Consider the following 12,287-nt stretch of genomic DNA (forward strand, 5'->3'; position numbering starts at 1 on the left):
GATTTCAATCAGAAACGAGATTATTCCCACACCATTGGCAGATCATTTTGCCTGTTTGAAGCAAAAACTCTCTTCATTTTAATGTTATTCTCAAAAAAACGAACTAATGTCTTTACTTATCTAGTAAATGCATCTTGAGATAAGAATTGTTAGATATTTAGACTAAGACAAAATTACTAAGACGAGCATTTTTTGCAGCGTACTGTACTGGTCATTGTTTACAGTTTTGTTTAGAACGTGTAATTGGCCAAATGTTGTTTGCTGTTTGGTTAGGGAGTGGAAAGTCTCGCTGTATAACTGTGCTGCTATAATCGAAGCAGGCTAGACAACTCGTACTGAACGTAATGAGCTTGCCTTTTCACCTTCTTTGCAGTCCGAGTGTTTCCGATTGCCTTCTGTTTGTAGAGTTAGTCGTTTGGTAGCTTGAAGACGAGGGTTTTGTCATTGTACATATATGCTGCATGTGCGAACCGTGTCGTGGGTTTTCGTTTTTTTGTACCGACTGGACCAAAAACACAAGAGTGAGAGACAACCGGCTGTCCTTCGTTGCCTCTCGCACCTGTGCGATGTTGCAGAGCGAATGTCAGGGATTTATGTACCTCGGGTTCATCTTAGTGCCTTAACCCAAAAAACAGCTTTTCATTTTGTCTGAGCTGGTGAGGAGGAGGTTTGTACCGGAAACCACACGGCCTGAAGCGTTCACATCCACCCGATTCACTGCAAAAAATGCTCTTCTTCCTCAGTCATTTAGTCTCGTTTCCAGTCTAAATATCTAAATATTCTTAAAACAAGATGCATTTACTAGATCAGTAAAACAACAGAAGATATTTTTTCTTGTTTTGTTGAAAATAAAATCTAAATGAAGAGAGTTTTTGCTTAAAACAGGCAAAATGATCTGACATTTAATCAACATGACATTTAATCATTTAGCGTCTGCTAAATGATTAAATGTAAATGTAAATCTGCCAATGGGGTGAGAAAAATAATCTGATTTCTGATTGAAATCTTGTTTCTTGTTTCCGTCCCAAACAGAAATCAGATTATTTCTCTCACCCCATTGGCAGATCATTTGGCCTGTTTTAAGCAAAAACTCACTTCATTTTGATATTTTCCCCCAGAAAACAAGAAAAAAATATCTTCTGTCGTTTTACTGATCTTGTAAATGCATCTTGATTTAAGAATTGTTAGATATTTGGACTGGAAACAAGAAAAGAAACACTGAAGAAGAGCATTTGTTTTCCAGTGTTGAATCCAGTTTGACACTGGGTTTGTGAACATTCAGGATCGTGGTTCGTGTCTAATTACCGCTCCCTGTCCGACGTCGAGGCCCGTTTGTGTGAGAAAGCGTGAATTTGGCCGAGGTGTGTGTGTTATGTGTGTATCTTGTCGCCCTACCTCACGCCGGCGCAGCCGGCCCAACACACACACGTCCTGACCGAAGTGTGTGTCTTCTTAGCTTGACCCATCATTTTAATTTCACATCGGTTGCCCTCCAATCACGTCATTGTATCGTGGACCAAAAGTTGATAAATATCTATATTGGTATAGAAATATATAACAAGTAAGAGTTTATACATTGGGTCTCATTCAGTTGTTTTAAAAAAAGCATTTACATTCTTTCATAAACGTCCCAGCGAAGAATACTAATGTTAAGTTTAAAAACGTTAAGGAAATATAACGAGACGTTCTCTAACGTCAGACAAACGTTTGTTCGTAACGTGGAGAGAACGTTCCCGGTCCGCTGGGAGACCTATGCTCTACGTGTTCATTTTTTATCCTGCATGTATAGATGATCGTCTGGGTGGAGTTTCATTTGATAATAGATCTAGATTGTTAGTTTCGTTTGCTGTTTTAATGACTGTGAAATGGGAACGAGGATGTTAACCTGTGGATGAAGTCGACCCCTCGTCAACTGCTGTGCTATTATGGAAAACACTGGAAAATTGTAGTAGGAAATGCGTTATTTTCTTCACTAATGACATTTTAGATTTTATTTTCAATGACTGACTGTGTGCGCGCTATCTGGTACGTTTATGCATTTTTTTATGGAAGTGTATTATGAAGCTTAATTTTCACGTGGTTGTAAAGGGGATGAACCATCCTATTGAAGAGATTCAGTCTGGCGTGTCCAAGATAATCGTGATTTATATTTACGTGTGCAATCTGTCACCTTCTGAACCATAACGAGCAGATTTTCCAATGGTTTTGTTTTTCTTCTGTCTTTGTGCCTGGACTTCAGACGGCTCTTCTTCGCCCTTGGATCGTTCGGTAGATGTGTTGATCACTACTCAAAGTGCTTTTGGTCTTGCATGCCTTTTCCTGAGCTGCTAGGATACCATGAATTCGCTTCTCTGTTTCTTTTGGACCACGTGCCAGAAAGCACAGAACGCCGTTGATTTCAAACCACATGCCTGTTTCTACTCAAAGTTTGCCAAAACACAGTCCTTTTCTTTTTTGACACTAAAATTGGCGCCGCCACTTGCAACCTTACTCTGGATATCACCAATGCAAGCTTTTCTAGGAACTTGCCCTTCGTCTGATATCAACATATCAAGCCCTGAGGAGCGTGAAGGCAGCTTCACTGACTAGAGACTTCAGTGCCTTTGATTTCACCAAGACCTCCAGAACCAGTACAAGCCAACGGACCTTCAGCGCACGTCTCCGACACGCCACACACACCTGAGACGCATATGCACACCCCGATTTAAGGCACCCAAACTTCACCTGCTGATGAAGTGATGACATGAACAGAACTATATTGGGATTCCACCAATAGAGCGGCGCGGGTGAGACGTCACACTGGTTCCCTCGAGAACATTTACATTTAATCATTTAGCTGACGCTTTTATCCAAAGCCACTTACAAAAAGAGGAGAGCAATAGAAACAACGAAACAAACAAGAGTAAGAAGAGATGTAAGAAGTCTCAGTTAATCGAGCACTACACAATTTTCACAATCGAGACAAACAAACAGAAAAATTTATTGGATAGTTAAGTGCTAGTCTTTATTGGTCAGGTGCAGTTGGAAAAGATGCTTATATATATATATATATATATGGGTGCGTTCACACTTGTAGTTTGGTTAGTTTGGTCCGGACCAAAAAACAAAACATAGTCCTGGTCCGCTTAGCGTTCACACTGGCATTTATAACAGCGAACCTAAAGTTAGCGAACCAAAGGCTCAGGGAGACGCTCACAACCTGATTGGTCGGCTTATATGACGTATATCTCGCTTACCGAATATTCAAAACAACGCTGTGTGCCGGATTAAACGCCATCATTTTATGTGTGTACATGTGGTATTATCTTTCATGAACTCATGAAGAGCTCATAAAATGATCAAAACATTCAAAACAGCTCCAGGATTTCCTCCGTTGTGCAGACAAGAGACGGCCGTTCTGTCGTCTGTACCGGCTAATGGCCGACAGGTCCTTTAGTGAGAAGAGCCAGGTTTGCTTTTTGTGCAGTTTTTCAGGCATTTTGAAATACGCTCGTTGGACCAAATATTGATGAGGCTCTTACTCGCTGCTCTACGTTTGTCCTCTAACGTTAACGTTACTCATTCTGGATACACCGATCTTTCCGCGTCGTCCAATCAGCTGACTATGCGTCGCATCTTGTGACATCACGTCCTGTTTTTGGTCCGTTTACATGTCTTTGGTCCGTGTTGCGTTCATATATCAGTCGAACCGCACCAGAGCTGGTTTAGAAGCGGATCGAGACTCGTCTCTTTAGCGCTCTCGCTCCGCTTGTTTGGTTCGCTCCAGGGTTCGGATGGCAGCGTTCACATGTGTTCAAATGAACCGCACTAAACGAGCAAACGCACCAGGGTTCGTTTTAATCCGACCAAACATGACAAGTGTGAACCAAGATATAAAAGATCTTAAGATCCAATAGGATTTTCCCACATGGTTTTGAATAATCGCAAAACACAAGCTCAGTGATCAACAAGTTTATGACACTTGCAGGTTTTATCCATAGATTTTGTATTCATTTTGAAGCCTAACACCGTGTCCTAACTCCCGCATAACTTACAATGGGCAAAGGGGCGGGACGTGGGCGGAGCTGAGCTGATGCGGTGACTAATGCCTGGTTCAGACTACACGATGTCTGTTACGATAGTCACTAGGGATGCCACAATACTCAATATAAGATTGAACCGTTCGGTACGGCATTCACGGTTCAATACGTGCTGGTGAATTGGGGTTTTGCATTTAATTAATTATTTCCATTTCTCGCCGTTTAAAATATTTCTCCGTTTATTTCGGCTGTGTTTGAGTGTGCCTGTGTGTCTACACGCTGATATGAGCAAATATTCAATCATATGCACTAAAGTTAGGCTGTGTTTAGCCGCGTTTTAAAGCCTTGCCGTTTAACTTTTCATTGGCGTGCTTATGAACTGTAACCAACCACTAAACGTCTGTCAAACACACGCGATTACTGGACAGACTTACTGCACTAATACTGTCAAACACACACAAGATTAACATACAAACACATTCGGGTATGTCTAAAGTGAAAGTAGAATTGCGTGCGTCTATATCACAATTTTATAATATTTGTACACACTTTACATTTATTTCAAAGTTGTAATTTCATTTTTAATTCAATTTGAAGCAGATTTGTTATGTGATGGTATTAATTAGTTTCTTAACGGTCAAGATCAAATTATCTGCATCAGCCATCCCATAATATCCGTCATCGCTCATATTAATGCATGACGAAGATTAACTGCACAATGTGTGTGAACCTGCAATACAACTATAAAATAATTATTCCATCACAATTCACAAATCAATCTCTCAATCAAGTGACTGTGTCTATAGTACTCTACGCATATTTCACACAACATTAAAATATTATTTTCAAATAAACATTATTATTATTTTAACGTATTATTGCTCCTGGTTCAGTAAGGAACTCTTGTAATAAAGTAGCAGTGGCTGGGACAGATTTTAATATCAGCTCAAGATGCGATCCAATCCTGTTTAGATGAAATCAGCCCGAGCAGGTTTAAGCTGACGGATGACAGCAAGACTAGGATGAGCTTCGAAGAACCAAACAATCCGAGACCGAGACAAACCATCAACAATCAAATCCAGCGAACTGAGTTAGCGGAGTACGAAGAACGGCCCCTGGGCAAGAAACATGTCAGACTACACGTTACTACTCGACCAATCATCGTTAGTTGTTCATGACGTCGCGCGTGATGTCATCGACTTTCACAAACAAGAGCGTAAACAAACAATGTCTGAAGCATTGTGTTCTGTAGCTTACTGGCTGTTTTATGTTTAGAAAAGCGCAAAAAGAGAAAGAAAACCCGACTATGGACACGTGTCTGGCTTGCTGGAAGAGAACCGTATGGGCTGTCAATCTTCCAAAGAGAACTTGAGGTAAAATATCGTTCTTTTTATTTTAAATATTTTGATAACAGCCAGTAGTAAAAGCTTGCCACCACAACATAACGTTATTTGTAAAACATCTATTAAAGGTTCAAGTTTATGTCATTAACTCCTCTCCCTAATGTCGCTCCACACCCGTAAGACCTCCGTTCATCTTCACACACAGTTTAAGATATTTTATATTTAGTCCGAGAGCGTATGCAAGTGTATGCACACTATACTGTCCATGTCCAGAAAGGGAATAAAAACATCATCACAGTAGTCCATATGAGACATCAGTGGGTTAATTAGAGTCTCTTGAAGCATCCAAAATACATTTGGGTCCAAAAATAACAAAAACTACGACTTTATTCAGCATTGGCTTCTCTTCCGCGTTTGTGTTCAATCCTCAAATAAAGATTCAAACGGTTATGAATCAGCGAATCGATCAATGATTCGGATCGCCAATGTCTTGTGATTTCAGCAGTTTGACACGCGATGACTAACAGACAGCAGACAAACATCAATCCACCTGTCACTCAAAGTGGCCACGCCCTTAATTATGCAGAACTTTAGCACAGTGTCCTAACCACACGCGATAAGACTCCAGAGACAGGCCACGTGTCCGTCCACACCACACACGACTACGAGATTCAACAAATCAAAGCCAATCAGAACAGCGAGTGGGCGGGCTCTCGCGGCAAGCGTAGCCACCAGAGATTAATCTTAACGGCAATCGCAAGGAAATGAATACATAATCAAATTCACAACTATTACACCATTTAAACATCACTAAAAATACATACTGAGTAACTAAACAATCTGTCACAAAACACTTTGAACGTTTAATTTATCCATTGTTGCTTTTAGTGTGACTACATTACAAATCTGGGAGTACTAAATGATATTCAGTGACATTACACGCGTTTGACATTAAATAAAGCACACAAACACTACCTGAGATATATCAATGCCAAGTGTTGTGTTGTTCGTGGCTGGTTAAGAGAAAAACTCTTAACATTGCGTGTAGAAGCGTCAACTCCAGTTATCTGAAAACATTTCCCCAAAACGTTAGAATAGTTTATACAGGGTTTCCACACGCCTTAATTTGACCTTGCACAATTTAAAGCCTTAAAAATGTCTTCATTTGGAGCAGAAAGTCTTAAATTCAATATCATGGTACTAAATTAAGGCCCTAAAAATGCAAAACGTTGACAGAATCGCAGAATCCATGTAATTGACTGTATAATGCAGAATGTCACAGAATTTGTCATATTTTGTCTGAATAAATCAACAGTCGGTCAGACTCTTAAAGGGCCAGTTCACCCATTAATGAGAATCCTGTGATCATTTCCTCGCCCTAATGTCGCTCAAACCGTCAGACTTTCCTTCCTCATATAAAGCCCTCGAGTCTCTTCAGAACATCTGGAATAATCCGCTCGATCCGTACGGCTCAGTTTCTCTTTATGAACTTTCTGAAGCTTCAGTGGAAGTTGCTTAGACTGTCAATGGAGGACAGAAATCTTTCCCATTTCATTACAAATATCTTCATTTGTGTTCAGAAGATGAACGAGAGTCAGGCACATTTAATCTGACCATTAAAGCAGAGGCCAGAACAATTAAAAACAGAATTAACTATAAAACCCTCAAAACATCCTTAAATCAAGAGACATTTGGAGATTGTATTAGAGCGTCACCAACACGATGAATGGTTTACATTTAGAGAACATGTTGACGTGTGATTTATTCCTTACATTAATAGCTCTTAAAGCGTTAGTTCAGCCAGAAATGTGAATAGTGTGATGAATTCCTCCTGTGGTTGTCCAGCCGTCAGACCTCCGCTCATCTTCACACACAGATGAAGATATTAGTGTTGAAATCCGATGGCTCAGAAAGGCCTTCATTGACACCAATGTCATTTCCTCTCTCAAGACCCATAAAGGCACTAAAGACGTCGTTACAAAGCCCATCTCACTACAGCGGCTCTACAATCATTGATGAAGAGGCCAGAATAGAGTTAGTGCGCAAAAAACACTAAATAACGACTTATATAGTGATGGCCGATTTCAGAACAAAGCTTCAAACTGTTCTGAGTCAGTGAATCGATTCATGATTCAGATCACCAAAGTCACGTGATATCAAACCAAGCCATCACCTGCTGTTAGCATCCCATTGACTCCCATTCATTTTTGAGTCACTTTGACAGTGAATAACTTTACATCTGAGGCGTTTAAAGACTCCGTTTGTCCATTCTTTATTTCTAAAGAAACACGACAATGTATAAAAGGCTCCGTTACCTTGTATCTTACACTATCGCCCCATAGAAACTGTTTTTGTAAAAATAGGCTAACTATCGCGTCATAACCAACGCGACTCTGTCGCACAGTTGAGAAATTACCGTATAGACCTGAGGAGACGCTCGCAGGCAATCTTTACTGTCTATGAGACAGTCGGGGGGACGAGGAGACAAAGTCTGATAAAGTCAAGGGGGAAGAATGAGGAGAAGCCCACAGAGAGCCAAAACCAAGGGGACAAAACATTAAAACAACGTGATTCAGATTTCACTTTCCACAACTACTAGAAGACCTACAGCTGTCCGACAGGAGGCTCACGTCACATCTACGTCCTCAAGCTCAGTCTGAGCCTGCGCAGTTCGCTCCGCCATCAGGAAGTGAGTGCCTCTAAGTCACTTCATTTTCCACCGTTGACGTCTATGGGGTCGCTGTGTGTTTGAGTCTATGAGTTTGACACGCGATCCGAATCATGAATCGATTCACTGACTCATAACGGTTCGAATCATGAATCGATTCACTGACTCATAACGATCCAAATCATGAATCGATTCACTGACTCATAACGGTTCGAAGCTTTGTTCTGAAATCGGCCATCACTATATAAGTCGTTATTTAGTGTTTTTGCGCACTAACTCTATTCTGGCCTCTTCATCAATGATTGTAGAGCCGCTGTAGTGAGATGGGCTTTGTAACGACGTCTTTAGTGCCTTTATGGGTCTTGAGAGAGGAAATGACATTGGTGTCAATGAAGGCCTTTCTGAGCCATCGGATTTCAACACTAATATCTTCATCTGTGTGTGAAGATGAGCGGAGGTCTGACGGCTGGCCAACCACAGGAGGAATTAATCACACAGTTTCTGGGTGAACTTTAAAGTACACTCATAAATCCTGCAGGTAGTAAAGATGTGTGAGCGTGTCTTGGGCTTGTGTTCAGCTCAGCCTCTGAAACGGGAACTGATCGTCCCATCCGCGCCGCTCTACAGGAGAAATGCACTATCATCGTCATCACGACTTTTCCTTCTACTGTACGTACTGACACGCTTGGTTTCTATGTGGTCTTATTTTGGGGAGCTTTTGGGATATTTTAAGTGCCATTTGACTGTTTACGTAGTGAGTCGTGGCCTGCTGTAGCGCGTTCAATGCAAGCACAAGCATCGTGGTACTCTGAGGACACTCAGAACTAGATGTAAATATTGAGATAAAAATGGAAGGATATTTATTTACAGTCCCTTACTTTAAGCGGTTTAATGACAGATATGTTTGAAAGTGTAAATTGTGATCCCCCTCCCCCTTCCTCTCTATTGTTTTGGATGATGTACCTTACATATACAGTACACATGTATTTTTGTTCCTTTTTTTGTGTGTTGTTCCAATTTACCTCTTAGTAAATTATATCCTCTGAAAATTGGTAAAAGCTTACTAATAAGTGTAGAGTGATTTGTATTGTGTATTTTACATGAAGGATAACAAAACCGGGGAACTTTTATATTTATAAAATGATATATTAACATTTTAGTGTGTCAATATGAGGAAAATATAGGAATTATCCAAGACACATGTAGTTTGTTTTTTCTGAATATTTCAGACTTGAGCTCAGGCTAGCTTATTAGTGTTGTTTTCTTAAATTTGTGGCTTGTCTTTCAATTAATAAACCTTTTCTTGTTGAAACAAGACCCGTTGTGTTCATGTCACAGGATCACTCACCCTCGTGTCCGTCCGTCGGAAATTGGTCGTTTTTTCCCCTCTGGAATACATAAGTCAGGCATGTGATTGGCTAAGGACAAAAAAGCAGGAAAATATACCATATTTTATAATATAGACCAACCCCACCCCCACCGCGCCGCGCCGAACAAACTGGTGGCGGATCAATACGGACAGTAAAGCAGGACCCATAACAACTTATTTGAACAAAAAAATACATTTTATTGTAATAACTTTTTTGTACAGTATGAAAAATAACTAATTATTTGGTGGATGCATTTTTACCCAATTTTAATAGCTAAATGTGCAACATGCACATTTTCATGTCAAAAGAAGGCCTCAATTTTTCTATGACTCTTTAGCCTTTGTAGAAAGCTTTTTTAGAGCCTCTACACGTTTCTTTTGGAATTTGCGCCTGGCATGATAAATTAATCTATAATGACGAAATGGGGGTGCAATTCACATTTATTCCACAAGGTGGCGATGTCTGATACACAATGATGAAGTGACGTTTCACTCATAGTTACCTCTGACAGAAAACGAAACAATAATTATAATCTGCAAAACTTGAAATGGCTTAGTGATTTACTGCAGAGAGCAAGTACTAAACACAATCAAATATTAGTGTCACTGTCTCTTGATGATGGATGTGCTCAAGAAGCTGTTAGTGAACAAAATATTGATTTTGAAGACGTTGAAAATGAGTTGGAGAATATGCTGGAGATCGCGAATATGAGGCAGATGCTGAATATACTGGTAAACGATCTCTGACGAGGAAATATGATGATGGTATTAAACATCTGCTCAAACTGAACCCTTCCAAGCTCCAAAAGGTAACGAAATAGGTTTTATTTTATTCTTCTGTAGCTGTTACTCTAACATCAGGAGTTTTATATATTATCGCGACAGGTAGAGGTCTAACGTAATCCATGTTAAATATAGAACCGGGTCCCCAATATGTAAGAATGTTTTGCGAAACAGTCATGCATTTAAGGGTTAAGCTATGGAATGGCTTCAGATGACTTTGTCACCCAAACTGACGTGAAAAAAGCGGGGGGCGCCGAAAAGCGCGCTGTTTGCATATATAGCTAGTGCTAGCAAATACAAGTAATGTTAGCTGTCAAGTTAATGTTAAATGCAGCTTAAACATCCTGCCATAGTGGAAAATCAATCAAAATCGATCATCTAATCAATCGACAACAAAGTCAAATTAGTAACTTATAGGTTATATATAGACACAAGCAATAGTATACCCAGATCATCCGATCCGGCGATGTTCTTGTCACGATACAGTCCTTGTTGCCCATCCCGCGATCGTGGTTTCGACCCGGGTTACCATGGTGACGGCTGTGAGATGACGGTCAACCCACCAATCTCCCCCCCCCCCCCCCCCCCCCGCCCCCGCCATTTTTTTTTTTCACAGATCTGCATGATTTACGTAGGTCACATTTTCAGGTCGGAAAATCCGGAATTCCGGATTAATCCGGAAAAATCACATCCCTGATAAGGAGAAGATGTATCCAAGATGACAAAACATGGATAAAAATGTGAGCCTGGAGCACAAAACCAGTCATAAGGGACGATTGAGATGTATAGAATAATCTGAATAAATCATCTCTCATTGATGTGCGGTTTCTTAGGACAATATTTGACCATCTGAGGGTGCAAAAATATCTAAATATTGAGGAAATCTCCTTCAAAGGTTGTCCAAATGAAGTCCTCAGCAATGCATATTACTACTAATAATACATTTATGATTTATTTACGGTAGGACATTTACTAAATATCTTCATGGAACATGATCTTAATATCCTAATGATTTCTGGCATGAAATGGATAATTTTGGCCCTTATAATGTGTTGTTGGCTTCAGATACACCGTGAGATTATGACTAGAGTTGAGCTCCAGGGTCATAATGTTCTGATATCTTTTATTCTGCTACTGTCTAATCATATTTACATCAAATTAAAAATAAGACTCCTGCAAGTTCTTCATTTCCACAGAGAGAAAAAAAAAAACAGAACATTTTTTTGAAAGGGAAAATTCACTCATTTAACACACATTAGAGAAATTGCTTATAAATGTCACGTATAATTACAGATATGGCAAGAGGACGTCGAACTACAGTAGAAACAGTATTTTCTTGTATTTACAACCTCAAACCCTTAGTTTGTTGAGGCTTTAAAGGGATTTTCTTAAACGTTTTTGCAACGATGCAAACAAGCCTTTAGACAAATACATTTAAGCATTTTTGCTGCATGCATAATTTGCATACATTTAAATGAATTCCCAGCATGCTTTGTATGGGACTTAACTAGAAGAGTTGAAATGATTCATTACATTCACACGTGTCCTTCGCTGCCTTTGGTATCCCACAATCCTGTGCTTTCCATTCAGTGACCGTTGAGCTAGGGGAAAAGATGGCGTCCGAAAGTTGCGTTTGCTGGTCAGTTTGTGTGTAAATGTAAATTTTTTTTACCAACATTTTCCACTTCTGATGTCATTTCTTGCAAGAAACTACTAATGTAGTAATTCAATATTTGTTTAGTTCTCATCAAAGCTTGCTCTATTTTGTTGTAGATCATTAAACGGGTACTCTGCCTTAGTCTGTCCGAAATCGCAGTCTAGGTTTTCGGACACAGCCCATGTTTACGGTTCTGTTAAAGTGGTTTTATTAGGGGTCAAAACTGAAGCGGACGCGTCTCGATCGCCCCCTGGTGGCCAGTCCCAGTGTCGCTCATAAGCCCCGCCCCTCCATCTAATCTAATGGCAAGAGACAAACTAAACAATCAAATTATACTTCAAATACATTTTTCCCCAAAGATGTTTTCTGTCATTTTAGGCAGTTATCATCACGATGGTTTCATTTCAAGTGTTCGTTTTATTAAATATGTTTGGTTTTAGTTAAGTGA

The 12,287-nt window shown here is 39.9% G+C and overlaps 1 protein-coding gene across 2 annotated transcripts in view; it reads left to right on the plus strand.

The window, feature by feature from the left end:
* The window catches only part of rfx3 (regulatory factor X, 3 (influences HLA class II expression)), a 69,836-nt gene extending 62,428 nt beyond the window's left edge, over nucleotides 1–7,408 (plus strand). For both annotated transcript variants that reach the window (XM_067433979.1, XM_067433980.1), the window contains one exon: nucleotides 1–7,408. This exon is cut by the window's left edge and continues 633 nt beyond it. The gene's annotated coding sequence lies outside the window, so the exon portion shown is untranslated.
* The last annotated feature ends 4,879 nt before the right edge of the window (nucleotides 7,409–12,287 follow it).

The sequence above is a fragment of the Pseudorasbora parva genome, chromosome 23 (assembly GCF_024679245.1).
Source record: "Pseudorasbora parva isolate DD20220531a chromosome 23, ASM2467924v1, whole genome shotgun sequence".
In the NCBI taxonomy this organism is placed as follows: domain Eukaryota; kingdom Metazoa; phylum Chordata; class Actinopteri; order Cypriniformes; family Gobionidae; genus Pseudorasbora; species Pseudorasbora parva.